This window comes from Amphiura filiformis, chromosome 7 (assembly GCF_039555335.1).
Source record: "Amphiura filiformis chromosome 7, Afil_fr2py, whole genome shotgun sequence".
Lineage (NCBI taxonomy): Eukaryota > Metazoa > Echinodermata > Ophiuroidea > Amphilepidida > Amphiuridae > Amphiura > Amphiura filiformis.
Window position 1 is genome coordinate 42,091,843 of NC_092634.1, and position 15,681 is coordinate 42,107,523.

General features: G+C 37.2%; 1 protein-coding gene across 1 annotated transcript in view; it reads left to right on the top strand.

Moving 5' to 3' along the window:
• LOC140157184 (rap1 GTPase-activating protein 1-like) overlaps nucleotides 1-15,681 on the top strand; it is a 516,716-nt gene that overhangs the window by 45,085 nt on the left and 455,950 nt on the right. The window lies entirely within an intron of this gene.

Consider the following 15,681-nt stretch of genomic DNA (forward strand, 5'->3'; position numbering starts at 1 on the left):
CTTAAACTTTAAATTAGCACCCGATAGAGGGCAGGGCCTGAAGAATGAGGGAAATTATCAGGGGGGGCCGGCCAAGATTGGCTCAATTTTGACGTTGTCATTGGTTTTACACGTAAACACAAAAATGTCTCAAATTATTCCAAAACTGTAAGCGTATGTTATTAAGCACTATTTTATCAGTCTAAATCCGTTGAGGTTCGCCAGTGAACCTCATTGTAAGTACTGTTTTTTAAATTTTTTTGTATGAATAACGCACGATATGTTACGATATATACTGAAAATTTCCCCTATGTGTATAAATGAGTTTACGTGGTGTAGTGGTTATGGAGCTCGACTCCCACGCAGAGGGTCCCGAGATCGATTCCCATCCCCGGCGATGATTAAAAAATTTTCTTCTTCTTTTTTATTTGAATTTAAAATTATTTATTTTCATATGAAAATGTATATATTGCACTGGGAAATATATTTTGTGCATTTTTTTTCTGTAATGGGGCCACCCGGCCAATAGAGCTAAAAACGGATCTTGACTCCGGGAAAAAATAATTGCGTCCATCGTGCAGGCAGTGTTGCCGTCATATTGTCTGTTTTGTTTACGCTTTTGGCTGTTGCCACATTGAATAATGTAGTCCACCATCGTCTGGAAATTATGGGGTAAATATTTAACGGAATAAACTGCATAATCATATTATTTAGATTTATTCTGTTAAAAATCTTATTTTAACTTATCAAATTACTAGTTTTTATATTCTATGGTGTCAAATATTTATTCACAACGTCGTAAATTAATAACAACAGAGGGCGCTTTTTCTCATTCACTACCCAGAGTCAACCATGGTCAGGTGAGGTGATGACCATGGCTGACAATGCTCAGCCATGCTAAAGCATGGTCGACCATGGTATACTTAAAAGTGACCATGGTCAACCATGGTCAGGTGAGGTGATGACCATGCTCAGCCATGCTAAAGCATGGTTGACCATGGTATACTTGAAGTAACCATGGTCAACCATGGTCAGGTGAGGTGATGACCATGGCTGACCATGCTCACACATGCTAAAGCATGGTTGACCATGGTATACTTGAAGTGACCATGGTCAGGTGAGGTGATGACCATGGCTGACCATGCTCACCCATGCTAAAGCATGATTGACCATGGTATACTTGAAGTGACCATGGTCAACCATGGTCAAGTGAGGTGATGAACATGGCTGACCATGCTCACCCATGATAAAGCATGGTTGACCATGGTATACTTAAAAGTGACCATGGTCAACCATGGTCAAGTGAGGTGAAGACCATGGCTGACCATGCTCGGCCATGCTAAAGCATGGTCGACCATGGTATACCATGGTGACCATGGCAACCATGGTTGACCATGGTCAAGCCACCATGGCTGATCATCGCTGACCATAGTTAACCATGGTCAACCATGTTTTGACCATGGTTGACCATGGTTGACCATGCTAGCACGGTTGACATTTCGCCTAGGATGTGTTTTGAGATCATTTTTTTTAAAATTTTACTCAAAACCTTTAAAAATCAGCCATTTTTTTATTGATCAACTGATTGATTTTTGAAACTAATGGCAAAAAAAAAAAAAAAAGATATTTTAGGGTAATTTTAGCCTCCAGAAAAGTCTGTCCACCCATAAACATCTTATTTTTTTGTTTTTTTTGCCTTAGTAACAACTCTAAAGTGAGGCATGATGGGAAGGCATGATTGGGCTATTCCAGTTGAAATCCATACACCCCCTATAGAAGATATGACCTTCATCTCCCACACAGGGGGTGTAGATTTCAAATGGAATCCCCCATTCAGATAACTCCATTTGATATTCACACTCCCTGTCTGGAAAATTAAGCTCATGTCTTCCATAGGGGTTATGAATTTCAAATGGAAGAGCATATTTTTTTCGGCAGTGTCTCAGGACTAAAGTTAAACCTCTTTCTAGTCTTGTCTTGAATACCAGTCAATACACCTTGCACTCACCAGGATCAGATGAAGCCACATGAAACCTACCTATGCCATTGCCAATCATATTATTGATCAGTTCTGCGCAAAAGAATTGTTAACCTGATCAGATGTGACCTTTTTTTCGCTCTAAATTTAGACTGTGAGAAATGGGAGTGAAATCCCTAGTCATTTGCGACAAAAATCTGGCAGGATTAGTAATGGAGTGAGAGATGGACGTTAGGAAATAGACACCGACTAATGCGTAATGTTAGTAACAATTTTGAGATATTATTTACTGTGGAAACAGTAAAAGTATCAGGAGGTGATGTTGTGAAAATCAAAGTTGATTGTGACAGTATAGTAAAGTGGAAGGTTTTCATGTCAAGTTTTTTTTATTAGTTTTCCTGAAGAGGTGTCAGTTCAAAATATAAGCCTGCTCACAGTGATACATAGGCACGGTTTCGCTGGCCAGCGAAGCCCAACACCCATGGCAAAGTGTCGCCGACCCCGTGCTTGGCATGCGAGGGGTCTCGGGTTCGAATCCCACCTAGAGCAAACAACTTTCCGTCGCCAAAAAGCCCTCAGGCCGTAATGCCCTCAAAATATGTCCTTTACCCAAGGGAGTCACTTGCCATGCCCTCTAATGAAGTTGCTGTTGGTGCCCCAGCCCTGCCCCTTCATTATAAAATCATCTATCTATGTTTGTGTGTGTTTTCTTCACTTTTGAGAAATTGCCTTGGTGCCCTTCTCAAATTTTTAACAGTTGCCATGATGCCCTCTTGAAATATTACAAACTGCCGTGCTGCCTTGCCTTTTCAGTGAAAATCCAAGGCAATTTTCAACTTGCCCTAAAAAGGTTGCCGTGCCCCTTCAGATCCTTAATTCGAGGGCTGATTGTCTGGTATTATCCTTCCTCCAGAGAACGTCTGTTTTTATTGCGCAAAATTAATCTGTTCACCGGTGTGTTCTGGAAAAGGTTTCATTAGTCAGTATAATGTTATCCAGAAAAAGACAGCAATTACTTCAAATTGCGGCAATCTTAGTTCAAGTTTTGCAATAAAGAATGATATTGCAATTTCTTAGAAGTCAATCTCTTGAAGGGTATAAACAAAGGGGGAAGTCAACTTAGCAAACTTAATTCTCGTTTTGACAATGATCCTTAGCGATAATGACACGTTAGGGGCTGTGTATACTCCTGTTGGGAATAGGTATTCCGTATGGGATTTCAGCTTGGATTTTAAACACCTGATTTGAAATAAGAATGTTCCTGTGTTGTGCGCCAAATTTAGATTTGATCAGAAGATAATGTTAAGGAGGGCTTGTAATTATGAAGTTTGTTTTGTTTTGATGCAGATATTTAGCTGCAATTCTGCTGGGAAATTTTACAGTTTTAAAATTTTAAAAATGTTGATCGGCAAAAGTATTGAGCCAATCCTAAAATTGTTTTCTTTATTCAATGTTAAATTAAAAACAAAGTAGAAAATCAAGATTTGAAAAGTTCTCATTTGCACTGTAATTCTTATAATATCAGGTGAAAAGTATGTTATGTGCAATTGAAATAGAGAAAAATAAATTCCCACAACAACTAGAGCTATATTAGCATAACATTATGTGACAACGCTCCCATTCAAACTTGGTGGTGCTCGTAAGTTACAGAAGTTACAGAATCAGTCGTTTAGCATTGTTTTGTAGCAATTTTTTTTTGTTGCAACTTAACAATATTTTGACCCATTTTGTTAGGTTTAAGCTGTCTAAAAGAAATGCTTGCTGCAATTTTTTTTGTCCCAGTTTTTTTAGCCAGAGGCATAACTGCCCTCCCCACCTCCTGGTATGTAATAAGGGTATGGGCATCAATTTTTTTGGGGGGGCAGGGATGTGCCCCTTCCATTTTTTTCAGCCACTTTTTGACAGTTCAGGCTGAGTGTCCCCCCCCCCCAATATTTCAAGACAGATTGACACTAATGACTAGGGGTCACTGACAACCTGAGAAAACATGGTCATTATCACCTTAAATTCCCTGTTGTTGTTTTTATAAACCGTACCTTTCCTTATAAATATGAGATCAATCAGTGGATGGAGGGATCGGCCAATTTCCTGAGTTGTAAGTAATCAAAGATTGAGAACTGATTTTTCCCTGACCCCAGAGATGCCGGGACTTAACTTGCCAACTTAGCTGATTAAAGGAAACTACCGGGTAAAATGGAAACAAATTGTATCCAGTTTGTGTCTCAGGAAACTTGAGTAATATAGCCATCATATCGCTAAGTGTAGGGAACAACTAATAGACTACCCCGTAGTCCACTTGCCCATTGTGCATACTCTGGATATTGTATTTAAGCTTAAAACTCTGATTTAATTAATGTGTGCACAATTGATAGATTTTCACATCTGATCAGTCACCCTACTCCCTCTGTTTCTTAGCTTCCCAAGTGGACTACTGACATTGCCTTGCGGTTAAGATTTTTAACACGGGACTCTATGGAGAGTTAGGCCAATTTCTGGCCTAACTAAAATTGGCCATGATGTAATGCATCTTTAAATGGATCTGCCTTGTGATTGGTCGCCCATACCTCACTATGGTTTAAATCGTCTGGGCCCGCGCCATTACCATTAACTACACAGTACACAGCTATCTGTGGTATTTGCGGCGCTTTTGTGTTGGCGCGAAAGTTAATCTCTCATCAAACATCTAGCGCGGGCCCATGCTTAGTACTTGTGGTTAATGGACTGATAAACAAGTATGCTTGACAGTGTGTTTTTAGAGAGCAAAGTCCAGGGGGTAAAGTTCTGCTTACAATTCAAAGTTCATAGTCGAAATTTCGGGGTCCGCTATCAATAAATTGGTAGATTCCAAAATCAGAATTGTTCAGTATTAAAGTGAGCCGTTATAATTATGCAAGATAATGTTGCATTCAATAACTTTTATTGTCACTAATCGTCTGATATTTTTAACTCTTTACTATTGAATACTTTAATTTTAATAAACATCAGTATAATTTTGAGTTCAACGAAATGGGTTCATCATGACTAATAATAACATATTTTTAATAAAATTCGACTATGGCATAGTCTAAACAACTAAGGGAGCAGGTTTATTTGATGGAACTGACCTTTGTTGACATGTCAGCAAACTTCTGAGGTAAATTTAGGCGCAAAACTCAGCTTTTGCCAGATTTAATTGTTTAAAGATATGAAAAAAATATCTTGAATATCATCATAATCATGAAATCAACATGTTTTCTTGTTTGTTTGTTTTTTGCAGTAGTGTGGCAAGGGGGGAGCTGTCTCTACTATGGGGCATGTTTCCCCTCTTCCCTCTCCCTCCTGTTGGATGCTGGCCGCAGTGTTTAAGTGTTGACAAAATATTTGGCCAAAATGTTTGCAAAAATATTTGTAAATAAAATGTTGACAATATTTTAAAAATGTTATGTTATAGTGTGTTTCATACAAAACCTTTTAAAAAACGTTTTCATGACCTTTATAATAACCCAACATTTAATGTTAAGCCATCTTAATTTAACTGTTTGTCTCAAAGCCCTCACATGCATTAGTAAAATCGCCCACTTTTTGTGTGTTATTCCCCCTAGATTGAGTAAATTTTTGTTTTTTTAAGCTGCTTTTTTCCCCGAATCCACCACACAAAATTGTTATGTTTGACAGATTTCAAAATAGCCTAAATCGTAAATCTCAACAAAATTCGTCATTTTGACCACCTGACCACAGTGAAATCTTTAGAGATGAAAAGGTGGTCTATTCTGGTCAAAAGCTTGTCCCAAAGATTTAAAAAAATAACCTAAAAAAATAAACGCATTCGGCATTAAGTTTTCAACTTGGGCAGGGCTTTGAGACAAACTGTTAAATTAAGATGGCCTTATTAAAATGTTTTTACCAAAAGCAAAACCAAAATATAACCAGTTTAAAATGTTTTGAGATCAAGATATTGAGTATAATAAGTATGATACAAATATGTACATACTCACACAAGTCTAAATTTATTGGGCAAACATAGACAATTTTGGTGGAAATTATCCCATTATTGGGTAAAGTTACATCAATTTTTGGATTACTTTTTTGCCCAATGATATTTGACCCACTGTTTTGTACATTTGACTCAATTTTAAAGTAAATTACTTTTGATTGATCAAGATATTTGATTAACATTATGTAAAATTAGACCAACTCCAAACCACTTTGACAAACAGGATAATATCTGATATCAAAGCGCAAGAGCATTACTCGTTGACTGCCGATAAACGTCCCAATAAATCGGACTTAGTCACCGGTCAGTTCTCATGATAGATATCCATGGCTAACGATGGTTAACTATGAAAACATGTTGGGGACATCAAGAAAATTTTCTAAGTTATTTATTTTGAGCTCTTTCGAGTATCGACGAGTAATGGATATATTCTGTAGATTTAGGTTTTGTCTGTGACTGCTAATGTGAGGCCGTCGTAGGTCGCACGGGGCTCAAACTCGGTGGGTGGGTGTAGCTCTGTCCTGGCAAGAAGAAGTTTATGTTAAGTCATCCGACCCCGGGGCCCCCTCCCAAGGGTCATTTGAGGTCAAATGACTAAAAACTGTCATATGGGCATGAAACTAGGTCGTACGGGACTCAAACTCGGTGGGTGGGTGACGCTCTGTCCTGGCAAGAAGATGTTTATGTTCGTTAAGTCATCCGACCCCGGGCCCCCTCCCAGGGGTCATTTGAGGTCAAATGACTAAAACTGTCATATGGGCATGAAACTAGGTCGTCACGGGACTCAAACTCGGTGGGTGGGTGTAGTTCTGTAATGGCAAGAAGATGTTTATGTTCGTTAAGTCGTCCGACCCCGGGCTCCTTCCCAGGGGTCATTTGAGGTCAAATGACTAAAACTGTCATATGGGCATGAAACTAGGTCCTACGGGCTCAAACTCGGTGGGTGGGTGTAGTTCTGTCCTGGCAAGAAGATGTCTATGTTCGTTAAGTCATCCGACCACGGGTCCCCTCCCAGGGGTCATCTAAGGTCAAATTACTAAAAAGTGTCGTATGGGCATGAAACTTGGTAGGTACAGTCAACATTTAAAGCAGCATTTTTTGAAGGTCATTTTGGGGTCATCCAAGGTCACCACGGGTCATCTGAGGTCAAATTAGTAAAAGCTCATATATGGGCATGAAACTTGGTAGGTACAGTCAACATTTAGAGTTATAAGTTTAGGTCATTTTGGGGTCATCCAATGTCACCCTGGGGTCATCTGAGGTCAAATTAGTAAAAATTGTCATATGGGCATGTCACCATCAGCCTGGTAATCGCGCCCAGACGAGAACCGCCAAATATGGGTAACCGCCTAGTCTATTTTAAAACTGATGCATCAATGACTATGTTCATCATGTCATATAGAGGTCTTGCATGCGACGTATCATCCCGTAAATATGGCGGACTACTCAAATGCATTCAACAAAAGCATGATTGCAATCTACCGTGACAGTTCGTCTCACACACATAATCCTGCACTACGATCAAATAGGTTGATGACAACATTTGATTGAATGGACTGCACTCCGCCATAACTACGGTGAAGGACACCGGTTGAAAACCTTTGTTTGGAGCCAATCAATAATTTCATGCAGGGCCTCTATTGTATCATTCTCACATAGATATAGAAATACTCAACTCGCTCACCATCTATATTTTTACTTCTAGTAGAGCTCCAATCTAAGGGTTAAAGTTATGTTTTAGGTTAGGTTAGGATTTTTTTTTTTTTTTTAGTACAGTGAACCTTATGGTACAAATGCGCGCGAACATTTTAGCATAGGCCTATTGAAACTAAACTGGTGAATGGGCCAAAAGTGGAATAAATTCGCGCAAAGCGCTAAAAATGGCATTCTGTGGCTATAAAATGGCCAAATATGAGGTTAATTTCGACACAAACCAATACACAGGCGTCAATATTGGGGGGTGATTATATTGACCATCCCCCTGGCAAAATATTGTGGCATTTATCCCCCCCCCCGATCTACGCCTATGTAATTTAGAGCCCTGTGACTCCATCGGTCTCCCTCTCCCTCTCTCTCCTTCCCCCCCCCTCCTTCCTTTTTTCTTCCTCCCCTATGCGATACGTAATCTATTTCCTCTTCTTTCTATATCTAACCTCCTTGGGCCTACATATTAGTACTGATATATCATACGCTGGCGAAATTACGTAATTAATCGGATTAATTAACATACTGAGAAATAGGTGAAAACAATTTTGACAAAAGGAGTTGTCCTTGTCAATTTGTAGACATGTACTTTTGATTATTTACATAGCTTCTTCTCCAATCACTGTGTAAAACATCCATCCAAAAATCTGATTGCTATTATTATATGGATGAATGGACATATCACAAAAGGATTGCTTATCTCAATAGGGCATGTACTTAAGCATTTTTTTTAACTGACCGGCGTTATTAGGCGTTTTATCGGAGGTCACCGAGTAATGCCAAGATCAAAATCGATTTTATGTATTGTGTATGTATCATAGGACGCTTCAGATTAATTGTCTCTATGCGCTTGAGAATTCAACAATATAAATAATGGTAGCTCTATTATAATACACATTAATGTTTTAAGCAGATAAAATTCCAAAATATAATACGCTTTTCTGCCTTTGCTTGTCACGTGGTAGGCCTATGTTGAAGTTGCGATTATATTTTTAAATAAGTTTCAGCTGAATAACAAGAAGACAAGTGGCCTAGTGGTCTAAGGCGCTAGGCTCATAGAGTACTAAGCGCTTGCGCCGTGAGTTCGAACCCCGCCTCTGCCAAACTTTAAAAGAAGTAAATTAAAATTTGACGTTTTTTAATTTCATATTTGGGAAATGTGACTGGGAGAATTTATGTATGGTGTGGAGTGGTGTGATAGGGCATGTACTTTAACTGGCCGGCGCGGTCCGGTGACTAAGTCTTTATTGGGCGTTTTATCGGCAGTCAACGAGTAATGGTATAGATGGTTTTGTAAAGTATGCCAACTGTAAAACAGCTGACCATAGATCTCAATTCTCTGCATGCTGGAGGCTTTAATATTAAATGTCCAAGTTTTGAGGTATTTTCTCAAAATATCAAGAGGTATATTAAGAACCACTGAGCTTGTTTGTATTCATTTTAATGCATTTCACACGCTGATTCCAAAAATGGTCATGAAAATGCGCAATTCTGAAATTTTGTAATTAAAAAAAAAGAAACTTGTTGTCTGCAGAGTTAACAAGACAATAAATGCAGGAAGATAAAGAAATAGTTTGGTGTTAGTTTAGTTTTGATGGCATTCAAATTAATCAAAATAGCCCAATTTACCACTTAAAAAAGAGAGACACAAATATCCAACCACTTGAGTCATCTACCTCTAAAAGTGGTTTGAGGTTTGAGAGTCTTACATCCAAGAGAAGAGTTCAATTTAAAGCAATATTGTAAATATTTCCATAAAAAGTAGATTTGTCACCTTTTTAAAAAATTTTTGAGCCAAACAAATGAGGGAAATCAAAGAAAATTGCTATTTATACTTCCAGCGCTGATGTTACCAATACATGTTATGAATATCTTCTATGTTATGTACAACAACATACAGTGTTATGAACATCGTGTAAGCATTTAACTAATATTCGGATCATATGACTTAAACGTCTTATTATAAGACTTTTATTCAAAATTTCAGATTTTGTCACAAATTGATTTTTGCAGCAGGGTAATGAGGGTACATTACAAAAATGTACAAATCAGAATCTTAAAAAAAAAAAAAAAATTGAGGGCGTCCTCCTCAGTAACTGTTACAATATTTTACGGCGGATGAAGAAGTGCCCAAGTGTTCACAGGTTGATCTGCACTAAAGTAAGGCCAGTTAGTTGTCCACCAGTGGTAGCACCACCGGGGGTACAGGGGAAAATTCCCCAGTAAGAACTGTTGCCCCCAGTAAAAACCCAAAATTACGACAATTTCACCTTTTAGCTGTAATTTTGTTTTGATTCCCCCCTGAAATTCACTTTTCCCCTCAATGCCCCCCCCACCGGAAAAAATTCCTAGCGCCACCACTGCTGTCCACGGAAGCAGCAGTATGCATAGTCCGGATCTTACTGGCTTGCTTTATACCCTTGATATCACAATTTATATTCACATGTTCATCCTTCCCTCTTAACTCATAATGTTAGCTTAGTTGTACTTTTAGACCACCAAACCTATAAAGAAGACCTACATTATTGTTGGTGCCAGGTGCTGTGCACCCCCCCTTCGAGCCCCTAATATTTTTTAAACAATTATATTGGGAAATTGTATCAATTCGGCCTTCATTTTTAATTTCTTTTCAAATATTGAGGGGGCACATCCCCCCTCAGACACCCTTCACCTGTGTACTAGTATATGGATAAAGTGTTTTTATAGATATTTGGGTTTAACAACAATTATAGTGTCAAAATGGTTGACAAATTCAGATAATAATGCTCTGTGTAATTTTTCCAAATACTCAGGGGGGCACACCCACTGTCTTCCATCCCAGGATTAACACCCATGATGATGGAGAAGTGATCAAAATTATTTTAACAAAATTTCTGCATACAATTCTGAGTTGCAAATCCCTGAAAGTGATCTCCTTGCTATAGATTGTAGATTGCATTGCATGTTATTCTGAGAAATATTGTAAAAGTCATGAAGGAAGGAAGAACGGAATGGAAGGAAAGAAGTAAGGAAGGGAGGAAGGAAGGAACGGATGAATGGGACAAAAAAACTACAAAAGAAAATAGTTTACTGCAAGCTGTTGGTCAGTTTTTCGTCTGCATGAACTACAGGTTTACTGGCAGGGGTAGCGTTAGCCTCCAAATTTACGGGGTCCAAATTTGTAAATGTAGGGGTCCTATAGAGATCTTTTTCTACACATAAAGTGGAATTTTAAGGGGCCACTGTAGCGTAAATGTTACTACTAGGGAGTCCTGCACCCCTTAAATTTAAACGCTTCCATTGTTTGTTTACTGGTAGGAATTTAAATGTATAGTTTATGCACATATAATTATATCAGTAACATATCAACAGAAAGGAAGTTCAAAGGTGGTTTGTTTCATGCGGCTTATGTGGAAGTAATGCTATTAGTGCACTGAACCGTCAATGAATAAATGATTTCATTATGTTTATGTGAAATTAAATCCCATTTATTGGATAAATTCCAGCAAACAAACACTTCCAGATGTCATCATCTGATAATGAGAGTGAATAATTATATCTACCAATATGTGACACGATCTGGTTCAATCAAACCAAAGTCTGCAATAATGAAATAATTTTTACTCCATATTTTTTGAGCAACTAAAATTTTAATAACATATAAATGTCGGGTTTTATAAAGGTCACCAAAACATTTGGAAAACCTTATATGAAAAAGCACCACCAATTTAAAAAATGTTGTCAAAACAAAATGCTTTGGCCAACGTTTTTGCAAATTATTTGGTCAACATTTTTTTAATGTTTAAACAGTATTTTAGATTATTATTTATATCAGGCTTTTGAGCGATACAATAAAACTGTATATTGTACAATATTTGCAAAATACCCGGATGCAATACAATATTTTTTTTAATATTGTACGCGTATCTCATACGCGTCATGTGTTACCATGGTGACAGCACCAACACGCGTCATGATACAACAGCACAACAATACAGACACCGTAACGGCTCACAGGAGATTTAGTACTGTATAAACAAGTAAAATCACAAACTTAATTCGCGGCAATACTGGATGATGATAACCTTAGGAAATATAATCAACATCTACAAATAAAGCTATATATAATTATTCCAAAATTGTCTTTGGAGAGTAAAGAGCAGAAAACAAGAAGGTCAAAAGGTAAGCTTACATTACAATACACATTGGTTAAACCCGGTGGCTAGGTAAGCTTACATTTTACCGCATAGCAAAAGCCTGGTATAAATAATAATAATAATATTGAATGGCTTATTTTAGTGTGATACAAGAATATATTGCACTCAATAAAAAAATATTGCACTTGTCTTCGACTCGTGCAATATTTTTCTATCTCGTGCAATATATTCTTGTATCACACTCAAAGCCATTCAATATTATATAAATGTTTTGGATAAAGTTCTTACAAATGTGTTCTGAATGTTACTAAAACATGTTATAGGCCTACCCTTTATATAACCCGACATTAACATTTTCTGTAAACGGTTATGTGTTTGCTGGGTAATAATGCAATGGGAAATATTCTGAACATTAAAAAAATAAAACAATCACACGGTATTTCACATATTGGAATTCCATTGAGAAATTTCACATCGAAAGTGGAAGTAAAATACAGAAAAACTTGTTTATGTTGCTCTTTGTAATAATGATCAGTATTGAATTGTTGCCTTGTTTCCATGGATACACAGAGGTACAGGCCTAACTACAATACAGGCACATGTTTCCGGTCTGTTTTTGTGCTGGGTTGCCGTGGCAACCCAGCACTTATTGTTTGATTTCAGTTTTCTGTTGTTTCTATTAGTAATTCATGAAGAAAACGGAAACTTGTAAAAAATATTGCAAAAAAATTATCAAAATGGTTATGACAAACATGAATACTAAAATTGGCCTGTGCAGATATCAGAAATATTGTGTTGATTTTGTATTTTAAGGTAAAATAGGTATATGTTTTAGGAAAATAATATTTCTGAATCTAGACTAGGAAGTTTTGATGGTTCTCTTCACTAGCACACTGAGCTTGGCAGGCTATGGGTTCTATGGGCAGACACACCGGTACCATACATGCTTTGTTGTTGTTCACTATCTGCCATGTATGGCCTGTATCTCTGTTGAGAGCTACCTGCTGAGTAGTGAGCAATGAATACACATGTTCCTTAATCATGTTAATCTCTTCATGTATAGATAGTGGTCTGTCTGTGGTGGTCTGTTATCAGGGCCGTAGCAAGGTTGTAAAATGTGGGGCGGCCATGACAAATGTGGGGCGGCCAAAATACAAATATATCACCAAATTGAAATAAAGATATAAAGAAAAACATAACAAATTTCTCAAAAAGTGGGGCGGCCATGGCATCCCCGGCTGCCCCGCTTGCTACGGCCCTGTCTGTTATCAAATATATGTTGGATAATTTTCAACTATGTAACATGTTTGACCCTGCAACATGCAGCATAGTTATTTGAGGGAAGACCTGTGTTAATAAATAAACAAGATCACTGCTTGGAAATAAGATAGGCCTGTGTACATTTCCTGGTAACAAGATGGTGATCAAAAGCTATTGATGCACACATCACCTTCAAATATTTGGGTCTATTTTTATGATGACAGAAATGTCAAAACTCTAAGAACTAGAAGCATTAGAGCATACGTAATGATTGGATTTTGTTACTACGAATATTATCAATAAACATTCACTTATTGGCTTTAAAGGTGCTATTTTGGGGTTCAGTTTGTGTAGGTCTGATATACTGATACTTAAAAAAATATATATTTCTTGAAAGTTTGCTTGTTACTTTGTATGCTTAAATCCTCAAAAAACAAAAAGAGCTATGAATTAATCTATACTATAAGGTGCAAACGCCGGTTCCAACTCATGCCATCCAAACTTGGTGATAATAATATTTGAGTAGGGGGACAACACGTGAGTGGAGATATTTGAGGTCAAAGGTCATTTAGTGGTCAAATGATGTCATTGTTGATTTAGATAAAGCGATGGGGAAATTGCCCTCCTTTGTAAAAGTAAATATCAATGTCAAACATTACCTAGTGGTAATAATCTGTGTAAAGGGGCATCAAGTGAGTGAAAATGTTTTGAGGTCATAGGTCCTCCAGGGATCATATTTTAAAATTGTTCGTATTGGGCTGTAAGTTAGTGAACGTAAACCTTAGGAGGAGTAACAACATAAAGAGCATAAAAGTATACAAATTGGAATGGAACTGTTGTAAGGAATCCAACTGAATCATCAGTATCTGGGAAAAAGTGCCTGAATTTGAGGTTTGAACCAACCGAATCTTTGCACTTTAAATTATTTTGACTTTTTTTATAAAAAGAAATATAAAGTTACTCAATGTGAACAACCATGTCCCAGCACATCCCTTTTTAAAGGGATTTTTATTCTCATTTACACCATTCAAAACTAAAAACTAACATAGTAAAGATTTAGCATTGTGTGATACCATTGTGTCATACTATAGAAATCAATAAGACAATGTGGGAATTTCCCTCATTGTCTCATTGATTCCTATAGTTTCAGAATTATGTGCTTAAAGTTTTTCACGCAGCTCATTTGTAAGAAACAATACCCTAAACAGGGATTTTATTCCTTGCATCAAATTTCATACCCTAAATTTCATTTCCGCTTATTAGCAATTGCAGTTTTGCTACCCTTTTTCGCAATATTTCATATTTTTGACACCCTAAATGCGTTACGCGCGTATCGTGCCTACCCACGAAAAACTACCCTTTTTACACGTTTTCATTATCGCGGATGGTGTACAGGCCACAATGGGAGTGACCCCCCCCCCCCGGATTGAAGACCTGAACTGCGACCCCCCCACCACCAACTGGAGCAAGCAGAAACAAACAAACTCAAAATACCAGAACAAAATTTGACTACAACTTTCAGGGTAGGCCTACCTACATCTTCCTTTAGGCACAAAATTAACCTCATTTGAGCCATAACATTAAAAGTATATATCAAAAGCTGAAATACATGTACACTTGTCTTTGTTCATAGGCCTATACATAGACAATTTGACAACTGTTTTAGTGTTTGCAATAATTTCTATAAATTAATTACATCCTTATCTAGGAATGGCTTAGTGTGATAGGCATAACCTTGAATTACAATTATCATTATCATGATTATATGCAAGTATCTGTTTGTCTAGCCAATGGGATTACTTTCCTTTGAATATAAAATGTGTCCCAAGGATTAAATATTTGGAAGAAAATTCACATTTGTGACAGATCTGGTTCATGGAAGCCAAAGAATGCATTATTTTTTTGAAAATTGAGTTACTAAACATTAAGCTATACTGAAAAAAACAAAGGTCTAGCATATTTGGTTCTAAACTTCTGAAATTTTGTGATGTCCATTTTTTATGTATTTTATTGTTTTTTACTCCATGTTTTTGGCTTTATCTCCACTACTATTTGCTGCCTTTGGCTTTATGGACCAGATTGTATCACATAATGGTAAATTTTTGAGTGTAACTAAGTCCATGGGAGGATTAAGCTCTTTTTTTTTTCATGCAAACCAATTTTTTCCTCGAAAAAGGTTAATTCTTTGAAGCATATTTGGCATCCCTAGGTGTGGGTCGCAAGGGTATCGACAAAAAGAGCAAAGACTTATCAACCTCTGTATAAAAGCGCAATGATCAACATACAAACATTATAGTAATTGCACTTTCTAGATCTGCTGCTGGCTAGATTTTTAGGTCTCTCTCTTTCTAGTTTCTCTGTCTTTCATTTGCAAGTTTGGAGTGTCATTTAAAGGAGGATTTCGTGATCCTAGCATCCTCTTTTTATGACATTTTTCAGTAGATATCCACGAAAAAAGCTTATTTCCAAAATTTCAGTTGATTCCGATTTTGCGTTTGCGAGTTATGCATGATTATGTGTATTACACTGCTCCATAGACAATGTGTTGTAATTTCGTTCTGGTGCACCAGAACGAAATTCAAATTTGGTGATATTTTTGCTAAACGAATTAATCTGCAAGAAATATTTGGTACATAAACATTATGTAGCCA